At 33.4% G+C, this 25,994-nt stretch overlaps 1 protein-coding gene across 1 annotated transcript in view; it reads left to right on the top strand.

The window, feature by feature from the left end:
* Positions 1 to 6,754: 6,754 nt before the first annotated feature.
* Positions 6,755 to 25,994, top strand: part of LOC114349200 (uncharacterized) — a 66,051-nt gene continuing 46,811 nt past the window's right edge. The window contains exon 1 of the mRNA XM_050646456.1: positions 6,755 to 6,877. The gene's annotated coding sequence lies outside the window, so the exon portion shown is untranslated. The remainder of the gene's footprint in view (positions 6,878 to 25,994) is intronic.

The raw sequence follows: 25,994 nt of genomic DNA, 5'->3' as shown, positions 1-25,994 counted from the left end.
TTTTTCTTTTTTTACCCCTGCAACTTATTAAAATAAAACTTTATAAAAGTTTTCAGTGACTTTCGGCTCTCGGTAATATCGCAATATTTCATTCTGCGTAGGGTTACGCGAACTTTGAGAAAAAAATCACAGTTTATTGGTATACATTGTATACCGGGTGTTCACCTATCTAGCAATAATATTATTACAGCGCTATTGTTAAAGAATAAGGGTATAATACAGGGTGTCCCGAAAAGATTGGTCATAAATTATACCACACATTCTGGGGTCAAAAATAGTTCGATTGAACCTAACTTACCTTAGTACAAATGTGCTCATAAAAAAAGTTACAGCCCTTTGAAGTTACAAAATGAAAATCGATTTTTTTCAATATATCGAAAACTATTAGAGATTTTTTATTAAAAATGGACATGTATCGTCCTTATGGTAGGAACATCTTAAAACAAAATTATAGTGAAATTTGTCTACCCCATAAAAAATTTATGGGGATTTTGTTCCCTTAAACCCCCCCAAACTTTTGTGTACGTTCCAATTAATTCATTGGTATATAATCCAATGTGGTACCATTAGTTAAACACAACGTTTTTAAAACTTTTTTGCCTCCTAGTATTTTTACGATAAGCCATTTTTTATCGAGATGCGGCTTCTTTTTCAATATATTTACGTAAAAATTTAATGGAGGTATTGTTCCTTTAAACCCCCCAAATGGTTGTGTACGTTCCAATTAAACTATTATTGTGGTACCATTAGTTAAACACAGTGTTTTTAAAACTTTTGCCTTTTAGTCTTTTTTTCATAAGTCACCTTTTATCGAGATGTAGCTTCTTTTTCAAAATATACCTGAAAATGTAGATTATAAATAAATTTTCAGATTATTAACAGGTCTCTATAATCGTACTTATACCATATACAAATATGTGGTGGATTCGAAAAATATTCAAAATATCTCGATAAACACTGGCTTATCGAAAAAGTAATTAGAGGCAAAAAAGTTTTAAAAACATTGTGTTTAACTAATGGTGTCACAATAATAATTTAATTGGAACGTACACAAAAGTTTGGGGGGTTTAAGGGAACAAAACCCCCATAAAATTTTTATGGGGTGCACAAATTTCACTTAAATTTTTTTTAAGATGTCGCTGCCATAAAAATGCCACATGTATATTTTCAATAAAAAATCTCTGAGAGTTTTCGATATATGAAAAAAAATCGATTTTCATTTTGTAACTTCAAAGGGCTGTTTGTGTGCACTATTGTATATAGGTAAGTGAGGTTCAATCAACCTATTTTTGACCCCAGAATCTGTGGTATAATTTATGACCAATCTTTTCGGGACACCCTGTATATTAAAAAAATAAGTTAAATCGGACAGCAGGTTTAGGAAATTCGAGATATTAAAAATGACCAAAATTTCTAAGGTAGTGCGTTAATTTCTCGGAGAAGTGTATAATGAAGTATGTATTATAAATTATGAAATATGATAGGTCTGGATCCCGCATAAGAAAAAATAGTTGATTAATAGCAAGCTGAAAATTTGTTAATAGCTTAACGGTGTCTAGTCGGACAAACTTTAATATATGGGAACACTGGAACCGGGCAAGTTTTAATGGTGGAACAGGTAAAAATTTGGGACGTCAGACTACGAAAACGTTAGATGTATTTTGTCGGACAGAACTTCCAATTGATTTGTTGCCCTTTTATTAAACTCTCATGCAAAAATCAGACTAGTGTGTATCACCAACTGGGCATTTTAATGAGTGGAACACGAAGAACATGTCGAATGACAGAAATCATGTTGGTTAGTAATAGCAGTCTGATTTTTGCATGAGAGTTTAATGAAAGGGTAACAAATCAATTGGAAGTTCTGTCGGACAAAATACATCTAACGTTTTCGTAGTCTGACGTTCCAAATTTTTAACCTGTTCCACAATTAAAACTTCCCCTGTTCCAGTGTTCCAATATATCAAAGTTTGTCCGACTAGACACCCTTAAGCTATTAACAAATTTTCAGCTTGCTATTAATCAACATTTTTTTGGTACGCCGGATCCAGACCTATGACATATTTGCAAATTTCTATCCTTTGGGTGGTTTAAGTGGATGTTTGGGCAAAACAATAAAAATGATTTAAATATTATAGTAAACAATAGTTGTTGAAAACCTAGACTTAGTTTCATTCATTTTAGAGAATACTAACTTTTAAAACTTCAAACGCGTTTTCTTAACATTTACCAAATCTGCACTTCTTGCGTCAATGTTTCTCCAAATATGAGATAAATTATGGTAATATTTTCCGTCCAGATTGATACGCTAATGTTAGATTGGCACAAACGAACTAGAGGCTAGACGACCAATTCTATTATTGGCCTTAATTTATTCTTAGAGTAGTGTAATTACTCCTAGAATTATGATTCAATAAGTATATATAAATATTTTTTTCACCAGATATTTAGTGCAGTCAGATTATTATATATATCGGTAAAAGGTCTATTAAACCTATTACTAGACCAGCTGCATCAAATAATTTAATTTAACTGAATCACTTTAATGCAATGATAAACATGCTACGCAATGGTAATATTGTTAAAAAAGATATAAGAGCTATTCAGAATCTCTATTGCAGTGTTTTCAATATTTTTGATTTCGCGACCCCTTTATAGGTTGAAATATTCTGGCGATCCGCTGGTGTCATAGAAAGCCAAAGAAATAATTTAATTAAAAACTGCATATCGTCGCCGCAAAAGTCACTAAGTCCAAAATAACAGATCTGAGAAAACGAACATTTAGTGACTTCTGCCTGGCAACAAAATGGTAATTTTGGACTTAGTAATGGAAATTCGTATTCAGTGACTGTATAAATAATTATGTAAATGTTTACATTACTGAATAGAGAATTGAAGAACCTTTCAAATGAGCTATCACACGACCCCTATTCTCATTTAAAAAAATCATAGATTACGTCATCACGCCCAGACGGATGACTTCACTAGTATACCATATATGCCACAATATCATAACTTAAAAATAAAAATCGACCTATTCGGGATTTTTCCTTAAAGTCGCCGGTTTACGAAATAACGAATTTATTCCTTTCATTTGCACCATACTGTCGCATGTCGGTGGAAATTAGTGTCGCGCACGCTCGATTACCAATTAAAAACAAAGGAGTTTTGAATATTGTATTGCAAAAAACTCTTCGGGATTTCATCAACCGATGTTTAAAGAATATCGACCTACCTTAACAACATTGAAATTTTCAGTTTTTCACATAGTTTTTGAGGGTTAAAACTGGCCGATTTGGCAATTTTTAAATTTTTAATCGCTTATATGTCAAAAACTATCATTTTTAGAGAAAAGTCACTAAAGACCTTTTCTGTTTGGAATGATCCAAAAAATTAAAAAAAACTTTTTTTCATGCAAAAATAATAATTTTAGGAAAAAAACAAAAAAAAAACGTTTAAAAAATTTTTGACCACCTTTTGGTCCTGGCAACATGCAAATTTGTTAAAAGGAGTCCTTTTTGAGTAAGATTGTGCAAAAAATCCGAATTAGAATATTTTTCCTAGCGGATGCGCAGTGGCTTTCTGGACTAAAAAAGGCAACTTAAAACTAATATAATTTTCTATATCTCGGAATCTACTGAATATATTTGTATCGTTATTTTTTTAATTTGTAAGTTATTTTTCTCTACATTACAAATATGCAATTTGTCTAGACATTTATTAATTAATAAACAGTCTAATTTGTTTAAACAATTTTTGAAAAAATAATGTTTTCCCAAGAATCCATGATTTTAATCATACTTTCGTTATTAATCATAGAAAAAGTTAAGGTATACTTTAATAAATAAATTATCTTCAATAAATTATCTAATAAAAATCACTTATTTATTAAAGTGTACTTTAACTTTTTGTATGATCATTAATGATTAAAAAAATAGATGTATGTAAAAAAATACTTTTTCAAGAATTGTTTAAACAAATCAGACTGTTTATTAATTAAAAAATTTATAAACAAATTGCATATTTGTAATGAACGTAGAAATTACATACAAATGAAAAAAAGAAAGATCAAAATCCATTGAGTTGATCCGAAGATACTGAAAATTATATTCGTCTGAAATTGCTTTTTCGGTATTTTAATTCGGTGGATTTGTAGGTTCCCCTAGTAATCGTTTGAACTACATTTTTAAAAAATCGTAGAGGGTGCTGTGAAGGTACAATGTTTTGTGCAAATTTTTTAAGAAAAAATACAAATCGCATTCTTTAAAATGGCATTAATGATTCCTTAATTATTATCTATAAACAAATTAGCTATGAATTAAAAAAAAACATATGGCTAACTTTGTCCCTTAGAATAATCTAGGCTAATTTTTTTTATTTGAAAATTCGTGTTAAAATACTATCTTTTCGAATATATAAAAAGATTGTTTCTACGGACAACATTTTTAAAGTTATTCTAAATGTTTTTAAACTACAAAATTTCAAAAATTTGGCATTAGTATTTTTGACTATATTAATTATTTTTTATCTTTTTTAATATATTTTGATACTATCAATCTTCTACTTTCATTTGGCATATTCAGAATTGCCATATCTTCATTAGTTTCTGTCTTATCTTATTGAAAAATAAAGGTCTCTGGGATAAACAAATAGAATAACTAATTAATGGATCGGTCTCAAATTTTGAAGGTTTGTTAAGTACGCCAATACCCAACTTTTGGTAATCAAGTATATTCAAATGGGAAATAAGCCAAAATTTTACCTAAAAATGATTTTATTAACGTTTCGACGCCCAAGTCGGGTGTCGTTGTCAAAATACAAAATAATACTAAATAAACAAAAATGTTGTTGCTTAGTAAAAAATTCTTCTAATAATTTATTTAATCTGACTCATTTATATCGGCAATTCAGACACGTACCTATTATACATTTTAAAGTAGACGACTTTAAAATGATATTGCCAATATTGATGAGTTGCGTTCCTGGGACGACTTTACTAAAAGATAGTTCATTCGATTACATGAAATCAATCCCAACTCAAGAATATCCGCCACAAAAAATCATAGCATGTGATCTGTCTTTAAAAAGACAACCAAATGCAACGGTGGCACTGAAATTCTCGCGTTAGAGATTCCATAGTAAATCACGAGGGAAAACCAGGAAAAACCTCGTGATACTATCCCGACATCGTAAGTATTTGGGTTTACATTTAGTTTACTCTCAAAACTAATACCAAATTCTGACTTGATATTTTAAATTTTATATAATACTAAAATACTAAATACGTACTAACTCAATATGTTACTGATTTACTAATTGTGGTATTTTCTTTCTATTGACTTCCTCCTTTAATATGGGTAACCACATCCTACTGCATTCTACCGAGGAATTTGCGACACAATTGGTTTCATTTAGCATAATTAGAGCCGCTTCTTTGATTTTTCTCTTTTTACTATCTGCTTTTTTTAGGACTATACTTGAATCTCTCCACTGAACTCTATGTTCATTATCCCATGCGTGTTGACATATTTGAGATCTATCAAATTCTCTATTTTTTATATAAGACTGATGTTCATTTACTCTAACGTCTAATGGTCTTGACGTTTCACCTATATAAAATTGTTCGCATTCACAAGGTATTTTATAAATACAATTCTTTGTTCTTTCTTGTTCACTGTTAGGTTTAGTTTTAGATAGAATAGATCTCAATGTGTTTGTTGTTTTGAAATGTATAATACGTGTCTGAATTGCCGATATAAATGAGTCAGATTAAATAAATTATTAGAAGAATTTTTTACTAAGCAACAACATTTTTGTTTATTTAGTATTATTTTGTTTTTTTTTTGGCAACGACACCCGACTTAGACGTCGAAACGTTAATAAAATCATTTTTAGGTAAAATTGTGGCTTATTTCCCATTTGAATATACTTAATTATAAAAATGCCACAAGAAAATAGCTTCAAAACCAACTTTTGGTGGAACACAAAAGTTCTAAGGTAGTTTTAGTAAAAGTTATTAACAAATAATGATATTTTACTTATTTTGCAGTTTGCGTAACAACAAATTAACTTTTTAACTTTCAAAAATCGGCATTTTGTAGTTTTATGTCAACTATTTAGCTTTTGAATGGAGTGCAAAGAATCGAAAAAATCACGATTTTGCACTAAATTGTCAATATGTAATTAAAAAACGGACGCGAACTCTAGGCAGGAAACAGGTAGGTTTTCTTCCTATAGAGCTACAATAACTAAAAAAGTAGTCAGCTACTTGGATCTTTGCGTGTCCCGAGAAAATCCTTATTACTTTGGACTAAGTCGTCTAAAACCCACGAAGGGTTGTAACGCCAAGGAGTAAGTCAGAGTAAATGCACAATGCACATCACTCGAGAAAGTCGCTCTGCAGAATTAACTGTAGTGACATTAATTTATAATAAATGTTATGGAAGTAATGAAAAGTCGAAAACAAGTTTTCAGTGTTTTATTGATTTAATTTTTGTTTTACTTTTCCATTTTTCCTTGTATACAATAAAAATTAAATCCAGCAAGGCCAATTATTGACTTTAAATAAAAATGAATTAAAAATTTATATGAACAGTAGTTTTAAAATAGGTACGTAATAGAAAAAAAATGTTTATTCGAATCAGATTGAAACTGCGTCGTAGGGTTGATACGGGGATGGGCGACTAGCAGGCGCCTGTCGTTCTGGAGTCTGGGAGTTTTTTTTATTAAACTTATGAGTTAGCAGGAGTTCGTAGAGGGTGCAGAATAACACATAAAAGGTCAGCTAAGTCATGTAGCAAGGGTGGCATTACCGTTATTTGTGATATAGGTGATATTTAAAAACCATCAAGGAGAAAGTATTTAAATACACAGAAAGGTAAGGTTAATTTATTATTTTATTCAGAAACTGTCAAAATATCAGCCATTAATCTTTATAACTATACCCTATTCCACGAACATACGCCTGTTTTGGATTACTTCGACAACGAATATTTTACTCTGCAACATAAGAAGTACGAAAGTAAATTACAAATTACATTGTTGTTTATTGGAATAATTATTAGCGCCATTTACTTTCGTACCTCTTATGTTACAGAGTAAAATATTCGTTGTCGAAGTAATCCAAAACAGGCGTATGTTCGTGGAATGGACCATAATTGCTATATGCGATTAAAAAAATCTATGTCGAATGTCGAAAGCTTTCGAATGCCATGATAAACAAACTTTTTCTATTTTCTTTCTTCTTCTTCTTTCTAGCATGATCGATGATGCTAGTAGGCTACTGCCTGTTCCTTACCATCAAGTCTTCCCCGGACGATGAGGTCCAGCATTCTCGCCATCGCTTTGGTGGTCTGCCCTGTGGTCTTTCACTTCTTCTTCTTCTTCCTTCTAGTATATAGGCTTTAAAGCCTGTTTCTTCTTCAACATTAGCCTCCTAAATTATTTAAATTATCGCACCATCTTTTTCTTGGTCTGCCAATTCTTTGTCCATTTGGTGACTTATCTCGTGCTAATCGTACTATCCTATCCTCTGCCATTCTACTAATGTGTTCGTTCCACTCCTGCTTCCGTTTTGTCACCCATCCATTTATGTCTTCTACATTGCACGATCTTCTTATGTTTTCGCTTCTCTCCTTATCCAACAGACTTTTCCCTGATATTTGTCGGAGTATTTTCATCTCTGTTGTTTCTACTAGTCGTCTCGTTTTAGATGTGTCAGGTCTTGTCTCCGCCGTGTATGTCAATATAGGTTTAATTGCTGCTTTATAGATTTTTGCTTTTGTGTCTTGTCTTAGGTGTTTGTTCTTCCAGGTTGTGTCATTATGGGATCCCGCCGCTTTAATTGCTTTTAAGCTTTGTTTTCGTACTTCCTCTTCAACATCTCCGTAACTGGTTATATCTATTCCCAGATATCTAAAACTTGCTTTCTGCTTTATTATTTTCCCATCAATTTCGATTTTACATTTTTTTTAATGGCATGGACTTTATGTCATTCGGCCAGTCACAACATTAGTATTAGTGTCATGTGTAGTGTGTATGTTGAGTAAGTGTCTTGTTACTTTGCAAAGTCGACGTCATTGTCTTTGCAAAGAGACGCTAATTGTATCCGAACGTCTGCGGTCCCTCCGGTGAGTACCGATCCCACAAGGACAGAAACTATATTCATTTATTAATTTATAATAAATGAAAAATTTCTGACCCTGGTGAGATTCGAACCCACAACTTTTCGGATTTTTTCGATCCAAAGGCAGGCGCTCTTACCACGATTTTACATCGTAGTGGGTGTTTAGATGTTGTCATACATTTGGTTTTTGTCTGCTGATATTATCATATTGTATTTCTTGGCTGTTGTACTGAAGATGTGTGTTAATCTTTGGAGATCGTCTTCTGTCTCGGCGATTATTGCGGCGTCGTCGTCTGCATAACATAATATTTGGATTTCTTTGTTCCCCATTCTGTAACCATGACCTTTACGTACTGCTTCTATTATTTCGTCAATTATTATATTAAAGAGCAGTGGGCTTAATGAGTCACCTTGTCTGACTCCGCTTTGTACTGGTATAAACTGCGTTAGTTTTCCATTTATCGTTGCCTGTATTCGATTATGAAAATAGATGTTTTCGATGGTTTGTATAATATTGATTGGTATGTTTCTTCTATACAGTAAATGTAAGACGTCTTCGACTTGGATGCGATCGAAAGCCTTTGTCAGGTATATAAAACATAGATATGCTGGTTTATTGTACTCAATGGCCTTTTCTGTAATTTGTCTCAGTACAAATACGGCGTCTGCGCAGGATCTTCCGGATCTGAATCCTTGTTGTTCATCTGATAAAGTTGTTAGTTTATTGATTTTGTTAGTTAGGACTTTTGTGGTTAGCTTAAGTGCGGTGTTCAGTAGATTTACAACTCTATAATTGTTGGGGTCTTCTTTGTCTCCTTTCTTGAACATTGGTATCATTATGCTGTTTCTCCATGTGTCTGGTATCTTGCAGTGCAATATTAGTTTTTGTATAAGTTTTGTCATCTCTAGGGTTATACTTTCTGCTCCGTATTTTAGAAGCTTGTTGAGTATTCCGTCTGGTCCTGGTGACTTTCTGTTTTTGAGTGAATTTATGGCTATCTCTACTTCCTGAAAACTGATTTTGGTCTTTTACCTACTGGGTTATTCGTTTTTGCGCTTTTAACGAGTCTGCTGTCCTCCATTCTCTGTATATGTTTGTTCCAATATCTTCGTCTCTTTCTGACTCACCGTCCTATGTCCTGTATTCCACAGTGTTGTCTGATGTCTTCACTTCTTATTCTGAAACGTATTGTTTTGTCTTGTATAAGTACTTCTTAGTGTTCTCATCATTTGTAACGTTTTATTTGTATCTGGTCTAGTTTCTGCCGCATATAAGTTATAACAGGTCTTATTATAAGACTATAATAGTTACAAGTGAAATTTAATAAAAAAATTTCTTCTTGATAAAAGGTACATTAGTTTAAAAAGCCCTAAAGGGCTACAAACATATGAACAAAACGTGTTCGCTCTGTAACAAGAGAATTATCAGTGTTACAAGAACATGGTGAGCCAACCAAAAAATACAAAGGTCAAAGCCTTTCAAAAAACAGACAAAAGTCTTATATAAATGAAAACATCGAAAAATCCAAAGTATGGATAACATTCCTAGGGATACGGCCCTAGGGCAACATATGACTCCCACACGTTGTAAGTGGGTCAAAAGGTAACTAGGTCATTCTGTTATAAGAGGTGGCAGGCAACTCAAATTTTTTGTGGTGGCAGAAAATGTTTTATTAAATTTCACTTGTAATTAATGGTATACAGCCAACTACAGGAAGTTCTTCCTTGTGGATTACTATAATAGTTGTTTTATATGTTTTGACTTTAGTTTCAGTATTTAGATATATGTTGTTTCATACGATTTCTTTCAGGCATCCCGAGATTCTAGCTGCTCTCGTTGTTTGTTCTCTTACCTCTTTTGAGAGATTTCCATAGCTTGTTATTTCCGCTCCAAGATATTTGCAGTGATTCACCTGTTCCACAGTTTTGGAGCCAATTTCTAATTTGCATTTTATCGGTTCTCTGGAAATTACTAGGCACTTAGTCTTTTCGGTGTTGATTAGCATATTTAATTCTTTAGCTTTAGTGTTAAATGCATGCAATAGCCTTTGGAGATTGTCTTCAGAATCAGCGATAAGGACAGCATCGTCAGCGTAGCAAATAGTCCATTCATTAACGGTGAAATATTGCAAAACCTCTAAATTTTAAAGAACCGCTTGGATTGACATGAAATTTGGCATACGCATAGCTAATAAGTCAAAGAAAAAAAGTGATATTGTGCCGATATGTGCTTTTGCCCTGGGGGTGGTTTTCACCCCCTCTTGGGGGTGAAAAAATATTCGTCCAAAGAAAGTCAGGAAATGGATAAATTGGCTAATTTTAAGTAACTTTTGTTCTATAGAGTTTTTTCACTAAGTCAATACTTTTCGAGTTATTTGGCAGTGAATATGTTCATTTTTTCAACAAAATAACCACGCTTTTAGACGGTTTTTCGCAAATAACTCAAATAGTAAGTATTTTGTCGAAAAATCATTCTTAGCAAAAATATAGCCTATAAAAATTTTTAAAAAATGGTGTATATATTACGTCTCTACACCTAGCAGAAGCAGAGTTATTGCTAATGAAAAATAGGTTCATATTCGTCAAATTCCAAATGGAATATTTTAACGTGAAATAACCAAAAATGAAGCACATTTCGGGGAAAACTCATTACAACTTATTTAAAGTGTTTAAAAAAAGCTTCATTTTTGTTTTATAAAAAAAATTTCTAGCATCAAAATTAAACAAGTTACGCTCAAAATAAAGTTAGTCCCTTTTGTTTTTGGTAAAAAAATCGAGAAAATCACCCCCTAATTAGTATCTTAAATGAACTTAATCGTTATGACTTCACAAGTTTCTTGACTCGTGTATATATTGTTTATATAATCTGTAAGTTTCATCGGTTCAAAGTCCTTATTATTAAAAGGGCTGTTGTTAAAAGGGTTGAACGAGTCACTGATCACGAATGTATGCAAATTTAGAAACACTAAATCTTAATAAATTATTGTCTAACAGAAAAACAAGAAAATACATGATATTCAGAAAAGCAAATCTGACTTTTTTTGTTTTTCGAGATTTTTGGTATCTCTAACAATTTTTAAGTTATTTTGAAAAAAATCATATTTTTCAAAATTTAAATTTTTCAAAATTTTACTTTGAAACCAAATTTTTTCAAAAATAAGCACTTTGAACCGATGAAACTTACAGATCATATAAACACAACATAAGTAAAATAATTTCTGGAACGGTAACGATTAATTTCATTTCAGTTGCTAATTAGAGGGTGGTCTTCCCGATTTTTTTTTTGCAAAAACAAAAGGGACCAGCTTTATTTTGAGCGTAACTTGCTTAAATTTAATGCTAGAAACTTTTTGTAAAAATAGAAATAAAGCTTTTTTTAAACACTTTAAGAAAGTTAAAATGAGTTTTTCCCAAAAAGTGTTTAATTTTTTGGATATTTCACGTCGAAATATTCTATTTGAAATTTGGTGAATATGAATCTATTTTTCATTGGCTATAACTCTGGTTCCACGAGATGCAGAGACCTAACGTGTACACAATTGTTTTTACTTTTTTATAGTCTATATTTTTGCTAAGAACGTTTTTTCGACAAAATACTTACTTTTTGAGTTATTTGCGAAAAACCGTCTAAAAATGTGGTTATTTTGTTGAAAAATGAACTTATTCACTCGCAAATAACTCGAAAAGTGTTGACTTGGCGAAAAAGCTCTATAGAACAAAAGTTACTTAAAATTAGTCAGTTTACCCATTTCCGGACTTATTTTGGACATATATTTTTTCACCCCCAAGAGGGGGTGAAAGTTACCCCCAGGACAAAAGCACACATCGGCACAATATCACTTTTTTCTTTGACATGTAAGCTATGCCAAATTTCATGTCAATCCAAGCGGTTCTTTAAAATTTAGAGCAAAAACCGTGAAAGAATGGACTAAAACGACTCTAAGGGTAAGAACAGAACAAGTGGGTGGCGGTGAAGGTGGAGGTGGAGGTCGCGGTCGACATCCATGTAAAATAAACACATTGTAGTGAATGGAAGAGAACAGAGCAGGTAAGTTGCGGTGGAGGTTTAGGCGATGCCATCCAGGAGGTTTACATCGATGCTTTTGAAAATAAAATGAGTTTGTTTTACATGGATGTCTACTGCGCGGCCTACAAGGATGCTTCCCTGTGATTGGTCCGTTCGAAGCCAAGTTGTCATTACCTGCGCTATCTGAGTTGATACTATTTATATAATCCCTTTTTTGTATTCAGTTTATTTTTGAATTTCTAAAGTACTTAAATTCAGTAAATTTTTGAAATATGAAGGAGGATCTGATTATTTACAGTTGACATTTCATCACTATCATGACTTGACTGACATAACATCGCAAAAGCACAGTCTTTTTGTCATTCAAATTTCATTAAACTGCTTCACTTGATAGTGGTTCTAGCTCGACTGACAGCGCAGGTGACCTCCTTGCTATGTGCTGTCGACATCGACCGCGACTTAACTAGTAGCATCTACCGCGACCTACACCTCCACCTCGACCCACTTGTTATGTTCTTACCCTAAAGAATATGTTACCTATTTTAAATCTAGCTGTTCTGGGAAGCTTTTCCATTATTTTGACCATTATTAAATTAAATATTAAACGGCTCAGTGAATCGCCTTGACGGATTTCTGTATCTTTAACTATGTCTTCGGTTGTCAAATGCTCTACTCTAATTTTTGTTTTACATTGTTTGTTAATATCGAGTACCAGGTTACTTATCCTGTGGTTTAGCCCTTTTTTCCCATTATTTCTAGCACTTCCTTTAATCGCACTCTGTCAAAGCAGCAGGTTTATTAAATTCTATGGATTTTTCCGCTATCTGTTTAACAACAAATATTACATCAATGGTAGATCTATTATTTTTCCGGAAACATTTTTGTTCTTCCCGTATGATTATATTTTTGGCGATTTCTTCCAGTTACATTTTTTTGTGAATGCTTTGAAAGTACTGTTAAACAGTGTTATTCCCCTATAGTTTTCTGAAAGTGTTTTCTCTCCCTTTTTGAAAATTGTTATGCTGTTTTTCCAGTCGCTCGGTATTCTCTGTTCTTCTATAATATTCTAAAAATAAGGTTAGTAAGTCGTTCTGCAATTTTTCCCTCTGTGTTTAGTGTTTAAGCATCTCGTTGGTGATATCGTCTGGTCCAGGTCTTTTTCTGTTTTTAAGGGACTTTATGATGTTTTCTATCTTATCGTTTGTTGTCTTAATGTCATTGTCCTCTTCATATCCATTTTGAATCTGTTCTTTGTCTTCACTTTCGTTATATAGATTTTTAAAGTATGTTTTATTAGTTTGTACGGTGTCCGTGACTTCAAGCTTATTTCTTCTTAACATTCTCTATACTTTCCTTTGACTCCCATACAAGTATCTTTCCATTTCTTTTGTAAATTTCTTCCAATGGTTTTCTTTTACAATAGAACCTCGATAAGTTTAAGTCCAAGGGAAAAACCAAATATTTTTATCGATACTTTTTAAGTATTGAGTATTGTATTTGGTTATGTCAATGAAGTATCGTATCGAGTATCGATATCGGCAATACTTTCTTATAAAAATATCATATTGATATTGATTTCGATACGATATCGATACAATACTCGATAAAATATCAACATAAAAAGGATTATACATCTGAGCTGTGTAGGCCCTTTATGCCCACTTTTGCATGCTTGGCAAATGGACATTATTCTAAAAATATTACGATTGAATATGACTGAATGCTTCTTTGAAAGTCGACAAATAGTTACTAATTCTGTATTGTTTAAAAATTAATTTGAAAATATATTGAAATCCCCGGAGATTCGGAATAAATCGCAATTAAGTATTTGTTAAAAATTATTTTTGTGTCATCATCACTTACTTCCATAATATTGCCACAAATGCCACATGATATAAACAATGTAATCATAACAGACATTTACTCACTCTCAAGAATTTCAATTTCATGCACTCAAGTGTAAAACATTATAACAGCTAATGCTTGGGTTGCAGATCACTTATACTTTTATGTAATAAATAATTATGATCTAAATACCTATTCCACAAAATATAATAAAACATCTGTGGAGTTTTATTTTTTTTTTCTCGATATCGATATTTTCAATAATATCGAGGCAAGCGTATCGACAATACAAGAGTATTGTATTGATTTCAGATGAGTATCGTATCGACATTAATATTGCTAAGGTACGTATTGTATCGGTATTGTATTGGTTTTCGATACGATATCAATACAATATCGATATTTTTTATCCAATATCGTGAAACTCTAAATATTTTAGTTAGAGAGGTTTTAAGTTATCAAGGGTCTATGTTGGGATGGATAAATATAGGTCAGAAGTTGAATAAAATATAGGCATTTATTATATATATTTATATATGTTTTTGAACTCATTTTAAGCAAGTTATCACACAGTACGTAAAGCAATGTTTCTAGGACAGTGATAAAAAACTTATGATACAGTAAGCTGTTGTCCTAATCCTAACCGCCGCAAATACAGCTTTTAAGAGATTACAAGAAGAAAACAATAGGACATTATGTAGTTTACATTAAGTGAACACGTGCAAGCAATAAATATGACCGAAAGCACGTTCTTTCGAAATGACTCATTATTCTTCTTCATGTACCATGTCCTTTCAGAACATTGGTTACCATCATAGCTATCGTAATTTTATTCACTGCCACCCTAAATAGCATGCTCGTATCAACACCATACCAATCTCGCAAGTTCTTCAACCATGAGGTTCATCTTCGTCCTGGACTGCGTTTGCCTGCTATTTTTCCTTGCATGATATTTTGTAGCAACCTATATTTGGGACCTCTCATTACATGTCCGAAATACTCCAGCTGTCTCTGCTTGATGCTTTTTATAATCTCAGTAGTCTTGCTGAGACGTTCTAGTATTGTGGAATTTCGAATCTTCTCCACCAAGGAAACTTTTAAAATTCGTCTATAGCACCATATTTCGAAAGCCTCAAGACAATTTAGATCGATTTTATTTACAGTCCAGGACTCGATACCGTAAAGTAAAACCGAGAACACGTAGCAGCGAAGTAGGCGGATCAAGGATCCTCAACGCCAATTTTAGGTCTCTCTTACATAACACCTTGGACATCCTTCTAAAAGCGGCTCTAGCCTGCTCTATCCTAGATCTAATTTCGCCGTGACTTTTTGCGTTACAATTTAATTGATGTCTAAGGTAAACGATTTTATCAACTTACTCAAGTTTGGTATTATATTTACATATACATATATCAAATGACTCATTGCCAAACAAATTTATCTTATAGAGGTTGTGAAAACATTTCTTTAAGTTACTGAGGGCCAATACGAGATTATTTATTTAAGTTATAGAGGTTGTGTATTTTAAGTTGTAGAGGTTTTAGGCTCCGATGGGAAGGGAATATACAATTTTTTGAAGTTATAGAGCTTTTTAACTTATTGAGGTTTTGAGCTATCTAGGTTCTAGTGTATTTCTTTTATCCTTGCGTTTACCTCGTTTCGTACTGTTCTGTAGTTGTTCAAATTTTCTGGTATTTTATTCCGTATATATTGAATGTATGCATTATTTTTTTGTTTGTCCAGTTCCTTCACTTCCGGCGTGAACTAGGGCGTTCTATTGATTGTGTTGACATGTCTCTTTCCTACTACTTCCATGGCAGCGACTACTATGTTATTTTTCCATATCCTTTTCCATAATTTTTTCCATACTGTTTTCCATAGCTTGTTCTATTTTAAACAAAACAATATAGCAGGTTACTACACTTGAGACTGTTTTAACATTTTCAATTTTTCATTGCACTATTTATCATTATTCCCAAAATTAAGTGATGCACTCACTAAATCTTTGGTCAGTTTTGTAAAAGTCTCATTAGCTAAAATTAGTCGTATCAATGTTAAATAAATTATTATAATAGACTTTCCTTTTAATCAATCTCCCTAAAATTGTTAATAACTATAATGATTCGATCGATATTGTGCCATTTATAGCTGTCGACGCACCCTGTGGGGCGAGAATCGCGTGTAAATAAGGAGTTAAAAGCTAGTAAAGTAAACAATAGTGGGTTTTATAAATGCATGAGTAAATATAATAAAGACACCGGTTGTTTAACGTAAATGTAAAGAAGTTCAAGAACGTCAAATAACAGATATAGAAGATAATCATATGTAAATCTGAAATACCTTAATCAACGTAAAAGCAGTTTTCCTGTTATATCATAAAGTAATTTATTTTTATTGTTGATTGATCCAGGCGAAACCAATAGAAATGTAGTACGTAAAAAACGATAGATTATGAAAAAGCCTTCGATCGAGTACAACATCATAAACTCGTACATATACTGAAACAACTCGACATAGATCAAAAAGACATTCGTTGCATAGAGGCTCTTTACTGGAATCAAACAGCTGTCGTCAAGGTGGACAATGAAACAACGCAAGCTCAAAAAATTCTCAGAGGTGTAAGACAGGGATGCATTCTCTCCCCACTACTGTTCAATCTATATTCAGAAAGTATCTTCCAGGAAGCTCTTGAGGAATGCGAAAGCGGCATCAAAGTGAATGGTACCTGGGTCAATAATATACGATATGCGGATGATTCGGTCTTAATAGCAGACAATATAGAAGACCTCCAAAACCTTCTTAATAAAATTGGAGAGCATAGCGAGAACATGGGACTTAGCATCAACATAAAAAAGACAAAGTTCCTTATAATCAGCCGTCAATTATGTCAACATCAAAATGCAAGACTAGCATATAACAACCAAGATGTAGAGCGCGTAAGAAAGTTTAAGTACCTGGGAACCTGGCTATGTGAAGACTGGATGTCGGATATGGAAATTAAATGTCGGATAGAAAGAGCCAGAAGTGCATTCATGAAATTCAGAAACGTCTTTACGAACTCTGAATTTGACCTAAACCTAAGATTAAGATTCACAAAATGCTATATATGGTCGGTGCTCCTATATGGCATGGAAGGATGGACTTTAAAAATAAACACAATGAATAAGCTAGAGGCATTTGAGATGTGGATCTATCGACGAATCCTTAAAGTTCCCTGGACCGCAAGAATAACAAATGAAGAAATCCTGAGAAGAATTGGTACAGAACGACAACTGATGTGCACAATTAAACAGAGAAAAACGGCATACCTGGGACACATAATTAGAAATGAAAGATATCAGTTTCTGCAAACCTTAATTGAAGGAAAGATCGAAGGAAGAAGGGGAGTGGGCAGGAAGAAAATGTCATGGCTCCGTAATGTCAAACAATGGACAGGACTAAAAAACATAGGAGACCTAATACATACTGCAAGGGATAGAGAAAAATGGTCAAACGTGATCGCGAACATCCATTAGTGGATTGCATAAGAAGAAGAAGAAGAAAAAAACGATAAGACAATATTTAGAAAGCCAAAATAAATCATAATTGTATATAGAGTTACAACTCCGTAAACTTACAGAAGACTTTTGAAGAGCTAAACCTTTCTGTGAGAAATAAACTACAAATTGTAGATTTTAATTTTAATAGCAAGTAATAAATTTAATATTGTTCTGAAGCTATTTCCTTGTGGCATGTAACTTACTATTTTATTTGGCAATAAAATAAAAAATAGTAAATAAACAATAGTCAAATATTGAATAATAAATTTTAAAAAACATCTAATTAATGTTAGAACATTTTAAGGTATAGTCAATATTGTTAAAAGACTACAGAAACTAAAATGAAAACATTGTCTACAAAAATATTATAGGCGAGTTATATATCTATCTACAGCTCTTTTTATATCCAATTTCAGATGTAGGTCTCCCCTTCTCTCTGTCCATTGAAATGCAATTTTCTTTTTGTGTCCATTGCAGGTCCACCTTGGACCTGATTGTCGATTTAAATCATCTGGCCACCTCATCTGTGGTCTTCTTTTGGTTCGTTTTGATTCCCAGGGTCTCCAATACAGTACTTGTTTGTTCCATCTACCTTGCTTCTGCCTGATGTTATGGGCTGCAAATTTACACTTTATATCTATTGCATTTTCTATGATATCTTTCAATTCATAACATTCCGTATCCATTCGTTACATTTTCTATCTTTCAAGCCTATTCTTAACATTCGCCTTCTCATTGCTTTCCAGGTTATCACTAATTTATCTATCTTCGACATTGTCCTTATCCCTGTTTGGCGTCCGTATGCCATCACTGGTAGGATACATTAATAGGCGAGTTTTGTTTTAAGGTATTGCGGATATTTATAATTTAAAGGGTTCGAGTTTGGCAAGCGAGGCGAGAGGTTGTGTGGCAGGTGTATTGGCGATAAGGTAATTTCGAATTCGAAACCTATCACAATAAAAACACCGGTTTTTTAAAAGACCTATCGTTATCGATAATCGTTAAACTTAAAAAGCGTTCTTGTGCGAAATAAAAATAAACTTCTAAGTGTATAATAATAATATTTATATTAGTGCTGAGGTTAACATTTAATTTAAAATGGCCAGTGGCGGAACAGGAACAATCCGAAAGGAAACCTATAGAAAGAATGAAGAACTATCTGATAGTGGCGACGAAGAATCTAAGAAGAAAAAATATAAAGAAGATAAATTATATTTTGAAAAGAGTAACCTGACGAGACGAACACCGAATAAAAGCAACGACACAAATGAAGAGATGATAAAAATGATGCGGGAAGTTATGTGGAAAAATGATGAAATGATGGCAGAAATAAGAACCATACGGAAAGACCAAAAAGAAACGATGGAATATATTAAGGAGCTGAAAGAAAAAAACGAAAAATTGGAAGAAGGTTTAAAAATGGCAAACAATAGAATAGAACAATTGGAAAAAGATAGACGGAGAAATAATATAGTATTAAAAGGCCTAACACTAGATGTTACCGACGGAAAGCCTGTAAAGGAGTCAGTAGAACACTTCATAGGAAGAAATCTGAAATTAGAGGTCAGACTGAGAGGACCGGTGAAGATCGGCGACCAAATCTTTGTAGCAGAAATGGAAAACCTAACGGATAAGATGAGTGTACTAAAAAACAAAGGAAAACTGAAAAATCTACAGGGACAAAAGGTGTATATAGAATCAGATTTAACAAGAAAGGAAAGGGAAATACAAGCAAAAATTAGGAAAATGGCAAAAGAAGAAAAAGACAAAGGTAATACTACGAAGATAGGATATATGAAACTGGAGATTAATGGAAAGGAGTGGAAATGGGACCATAATAAAGAGAAACTTATACTAACTCACAGAAATATCGGGGAAGGGACTTCAAAAAACTAAAAGAAAATAATGAGACCGGACCCACAACAATGACAACCAAGGCAATGAATGGGAAAAGCGATAGGGAAAAAGATGCTGCAAAGGTAAACAAGGATGAAAATAGGAAAAAGGGGAAAGCTAGATTGCAGAAAAAAGGAGAGATAAAAATGGGAACATGGAACGTGAGAAGCATCAATGGAAAAGAGGAAGAACTGGTAGAAGATATGATAAGACAAAAAATAGAAATACTAGGAATAACAGAAACGAAGATGAAAGGAAAAGGTCTTAAGAAAATACACAAAGGATATTGGTTACTTTGGGTAGGAGCGGATACAAAAGAGAGAGCAAAAGAAGGAGTCGGGATAATAATTGCACCGAATAGACTACAACACGTTATAGAAGAAACATATGTTAACCAGAGAATATTATCGGTGAAAATTAAACTGATGGACGAAGAAATATGGACAATAATAACAGCCTACGGAGTAAATGAAGATGCAAGAAAGGAAGAGAAAGATAAATTTTTCGAGGAGCTCCAAATGCAAATTGATAATGGGGAAGAAAACATAATTGTAATGGGAGATCTAAACGGTAGAGTCGGAAACAACAACAGCGGAATAGAGGAGTGCATGGGAAAAGAAGGAGAAGAAATGCTAAACAGAAATGGTGAAAGAATAATAGAAATATGTATGGAGAATAAACTAGTTATAACAAATACAAAATTTAAACATAAAGAAGTACACAAATACACGAGAGTACAAGACAGCAGAAACGAAAAATCAATCATAGATTACTTTTTGGTAAGCAGCAACAAATGGAAAAGAGTACAGGATACGAAAGTGAAAAGAGGCTCGGAGATTGGCAGTGACCACCATCTAGTAATAATGAGAATGAGAACAACAGAGGAAAAAGAAGAAAAGAGAAGAAAGGTAGTAAATGAAAAAATAAAAAGTTACAAATTAAAAGAGGAAATATATAAGAAGAAATTCCAAGAAAAATTAGATAATACTTTGAAAGGTAGGGCAAAAAATACAAATATAGAAAAAAAATGGGAATATCTAAAAACCAGCATAATCAAAGCAGCTGAGGAAACTTGCGGGAAAGCAAAAATAGCAAACACTAACATGAGGAGAACAGAATGGTGGACGGAAGAAATACGAGAGAAAATAAAGAACAAAAAAGACAAATGGAAAAGATACCTAAGCACAAAACACCCGGAAGATTACGAAGCATATAAAGAAAAAAGGAAAGAGGTTAAAATAGCGGTGAAAGCAGGAAAGGAAAGGTCATGGGAGAGATTTGGACAAAAAATGACAAAAAATTATAGGGAAAACCAAAAACTCTTCTACGGCGCATTAAAACAACTCAGACAAAAGAAAGAGCACACGATGCCGAATATAAAAGACAAGAATGGAAACGTACTAACAGAAGAAAAACAAATAATGGAAAGATGGAGAGAACATTTCAAAGAGCTAACTCATGTAGACAAGGACAACATAGGGGAGATACAAGAAAGGAATGAAGAACAACAAGTGGAATCCATAACAAGAGAGGAATTAGAGAAAGCAATAGAAAGAGTAAAACTGGGCAAAGCACCAGGCAAGGATCATATCACCCCGGAAATGATAAAATTCATGGGGACAGAGGGAATGGATAGCATGAAAGAACTAATGAATGATATCATAAATAGAGCAGAATTACCAAAGGACTGGAAGAAAGACATTATATTACCAATACACAAAAAGGGAGACAAGAGAAACTGTAATAATTACCGAGGTATCACCATATCAAGTATCCCTGGGAAGGTATTAGCAAGAATACTAGAGACAAGAATAAAAACACAAATAGAAACAACTATGGAAGACACACAGTGTGGATTCAGGAAGGACAGAAGCACGCAAGACCTAATATTCACATTAAGACAAGTAAGTGAGAAGGTAATCAAGAAAAATAGAGAGATACATATGTGCTTCATTGACCTGGAAAAGGCGTTTGACAGAATCCGAAGAAAGGACGTTTGGAAGACACTAACAGAAAGGGGAGTCGACAGACACATAATAGAAGTAATAAAGGATATGTACAAAAATAATACAAATACAGTAAGAACCAATAACGAGGAATCCAGAGAATTTTCTACAAGTCAAGGCGTCAAACAGGGATGCGTGCTGAGTCCACTGCTATTCTCAGTGGTACTGGATGAAGCGATAAAGAAAGCCAAGAGAAGAATGAGAAAACTAACATTAGGATACTGGCAAATGAAACAGACTCAACTATCGGAGCTACTATTTGCAGACGACATGGTATTGATAGCAGAAAACAGAGAAGACTTACAGAACAATCTTGAAATCCTAGAAGAAGAACTATCAAACATAAATATGAAAATTAATACAGAGAAAACAAAAACAATGATAATTTCAAATACGAGGAAGACACACGCAATAGAATTAGACGGGAAACAACTAGAGCAAGTGGAATATTTTAAATACCTAGGAGTAATAATCGAATCAAATGGTAAACAAGACATGGAAATAAACGAGAGAATGGGACGAACAGGAAGCTTATTTAACACTATGAAAACAACATTTTTTGGGAAAAAAGGGATACCGGAAAAAGTAAAAACGGCAGTCGTTAAATCAGTAGTTAGACCAACAATCATGTATAGCAGCGAGACATGGACATTGACGGGGAGACAAAAATCCAGAGTCAATGCTATGGAAATGAGGTTCCTGAGGAAAATAGCAAACAGAAAGAGGACAGACAAAATACGAAACGAAACAATTAGACAAAACCTAAAACTAGAACCAATCAATGAAAAAATAGTAGAAGGACAACTTAGATGGTTCGGGCACGTGTGTAGAATGTCGAACGAGAGGCTAACAAAACGAGTGTTCGAAACGAGAGTGCAGGGGAAAAACAAAAGAGGGAGACCAAGAGTTATGTGGGTAGATGAAATCAGGAAAGAAGTCGAGAAGAAGGGATTGACATTGGAAAGTGCAAGAAACCTAGCGCAAGATCGGAAAGCATGGAGACTACAATGCCAAACTCAACTCCACCAGCCTTACACCTAAAGGTAGAAAGGCTTAGGACTAAGTAAAAGTAAAAGTATAATTTAAAGTATAGTTTAATTTCATGCGTATAATTTAAGGATATTTTTTAAGGTATTGCCGACAAACATTTTTTCATATTATATAAAGTTTGCTATCGAATAAACTTAAAAACAATCTGCTAGTTTTCACAATTATAAACTTGTCAGGATGACACGTTCCACAATTAAAACTTCCCCTGTTATAGTGTTCCCATACATTAAAGTTTGTCCGACTATAGTCCGTCCCACCTTGATATATAATAATAGTCTCCCGTTTTATACCGCTCACGTGGCTTTGGGAGTAAAGCAGGGTAGTCTGCTATATCTAGGGCCTACGGTATACAAGGAAGGTAACAGGGCCAGTGCTACGCTTCAACCGCCTATTATTACCCCTGGTCGACCTGGGGCCTATAAACATTTTAAAAATGTCTAGTTGTTCTTGCCGGCGCGCGGCGGTAGGATTTGAACTCCCTCCTACCAGCACACGAGCCAAGCACACTACCGCTTAGCTACGCCAGCCCACATAATAGAAAACAGTTGAAAATTGCCTTTCGAAAACAGTTTTAATTTAATCTCTCTAATGTTCGATTCAAATTCTTTCTGATATAATCGGTATCACCGATTAGAATCTATTCAACCCAAACGAAAGACCAACTACCATTGAAAAGTTTGCCCAAGCGTAAGAAAGAGATACAGGCTATAAATTATCACTTAAAGACAATAAATATTATTTGATAAATTTTCCAGTCTTTATTTCTTTATAAACAATCTCGTACTATACCCACAATCTTTTATTTTTAATAAATACTGTTCAGTACACACATTTTTGTAATTTTTATGCTTAAAATATTAAATGACCTATTTTATCTATAATCCACGATAATAATATTTTTGTTAATTAATTCATTTCGGCAAGTAATGAAAATCGATTGACATTATTAATTAGAATAAAAAAATGTAGATATTATTTGTATAGTAAACAAGTATTAATGATTAACCCCTCAATCAGTTCACTTCTTTTTTCTTTTTGTGGATGTCCATGACATTTGATCCACCTTTTTAATTGCGTAGAATTAAAGGTTGCAACGAAATTATAAATAAATGAAGCACGAGCATCATCAACGATTTTTTTCTAAAATTATTGATTTAATAGGGAACTTGACATTTTTTTTATTTATTTATTTATTATATTTGTCTACATGTAGAAACAACGCATACCAAATATCAACCCTCAAATCGCAATATTTAATTTACAATGAACATTTAAAGTTGTGATCGCCAGCTATCCATTTTAAACACGAAAAGCTATGTGACGTCACGCTGCTCGTTCCAGGAGAAGAGAACAACGAACTGACAACACTGAAGAGAAGCAGCCCCAGCTGTTTGTTTTTAAAAACATTTTGTTTTGAAGGTTAGATTTCGTTCCTGTATATTTCTTTTTATCTGTGTTTTAATAATATTAATAATAATAATAATGGAAGCAATCAACCAATAATAATGGATGTGATCTCCCATATTATCAATACGTCCCTGAGAGTATGCTTGAGGATGGCAACTACCAGCTATACTGGGACAGCACTGTGCTCACAGACCAAACAGTGGCACGTGGCACACAATAGACCAGATCTCGTACTAGTTAATAAATTAACAAGACGAACAACACTAATTGATGTGGCGATACCTAACAACAGTCATCTACGTAGTAAATTTACTAGAAAGATCGCCAAGTAGAGAGATCTGGAAATTCAAATGCGAAAACAATGGAGAATGCAAAGTACCCAGACGATACCTATTATTATGTCTACTACTGGAGTCATTCCGAAGAATTTCATCGAAAGCATAAAAAGGCTGGGTCTAAATGAACATCTTTACAAGACCATGCAGAAAGCTGTACTACTCGCAACGGCCAGATGTGTACCAAAATTTTTGGGAGATACACCTGCATACCAAGTCACCTAGGGCTCGATATGTGTTGGTTATTCGGTCGCTTAGGGTTAATCCCAACATGGATCGTTCCATTGCCCTCTGTGTTGTTCGAATTTTGTTTGCTGACGTCTTAGTGAGCGTTAGCGTTTCCGCACCATAGGATAGAACCGGCAGCACACATTGATCAAAGACCTTTCTCAACAGATGGGAAGAGCTGATTTGAGAACGTCTCTTAGCTTTCCACAAGCCGCCCAAGCCAACCCTATTTTAAGTATTAATTCATTGGTCTGGTTGTCTCTACTTAAGCAAATTTCGTGCACCAGATATTTGGATGCTGGTGTTTGTACTATACTTTTTCCAGCTATGTTGATGTTGTTCTGAAACTATTTTCTTGTGGCATTTTTATAATAAATTACTTTTAATGGGAAATAAGCCACAATTTTACAAAAAAAAAATGATTTTATTAACGTTTCGAAGCCCAAATCGAGTTTCCTTGTCAAAATACAAAATACTACTAAAATAAACAAAAATGTTGTTGCTAAGTAAAAAAATTCTTCTAATAATTTATTTAATCTGACTCATTTATATTGGCAATTCAGACGTATATTATACATTTGAAAGTAGAAGACTTTAAAATGATATCGCCAATACATATTTATGAGTTGCATTCCTGGGACGACTTTACTAAAAGATAGTTCATTCGATTACATGAAATCAATCCCAACTCAAGAATATCCGTCACAAAAAAATCATAGCATGTGATCTGTCTTTAAAAAGACAACCAAATGCAACGATGACAGTAAAATTCTCGCGTTAGAGATTCCATAGTAAATCACGAGGGAAAACCAGGAAAAAACCTCGTGATACTATCCCGACATCGTAAGTATTTGGTCTTACATTTAATTTATTTTCAAAAAACTAATACCAAATTCTGATTTAATATATTTAAATTATAAATAATATTAATAATACATAGATATACAATAAGTAATACTAAAATATAAAGTTTGCACTAACTCGATATGTTATTGACTTACTAATCGTGGTATTTTCTTTCTATTGACTTCCTCTTTCAGTATGGGTAACCACATCGTACTGCATTCTACCGAGGAATTTGCGACACAATTGGTTTCATTTAGCATAATTAGAGCCGCTTCTTTTATTTTTCTCTTTTTACTATTTGATTCTTTCAGGACTATACTTGAATCTCTCCACTGAACTCTATGTTCATTATCCCATGCATGTTGACATATTTGAGGCTTCGAAACGTTAATAAAATCATTTTTTTGGTAAAATTGTTTTAATAAAATTTCCCATTAAAAGTAAGCTATGTTGATGTTGTCACTCAGAATGAGGTTTTTCATCACTTGTGTTTTTGATTGGTTGATCTTTAAACCCACTTGTGTAGAGACATGGTAGAGCCTTTCGCACATTTCGATGACATAATCAATACGATCTGTTATCGGGACTATGGTGGCTCCTGGCTTCTGAGCCACCTTAGATAATTAGGGGTTGGTTACCCCCGACCATAAGGGTTGATGTAGTAAATAACTCTCACAGTTAATACATTTA

The sequence above is a fragment of the Diabrotica virgifera genome, chromosome 3 (assembly GCF_917563875.1).
Source record: "Diabrotica virgifera virgifera chromosome 3, PGI_DIABVI_V3a".
Classification (NCBI taxonomy): Eukaryota; Metazoa; Arthropoda; class Insecta; order Coleoptera; family Chrysomelidae; genus Diabrotica; species Diabrotica virgifera.
This window is presented reverse-complemented; position numbering and strand designations above follow the sequence as displayed.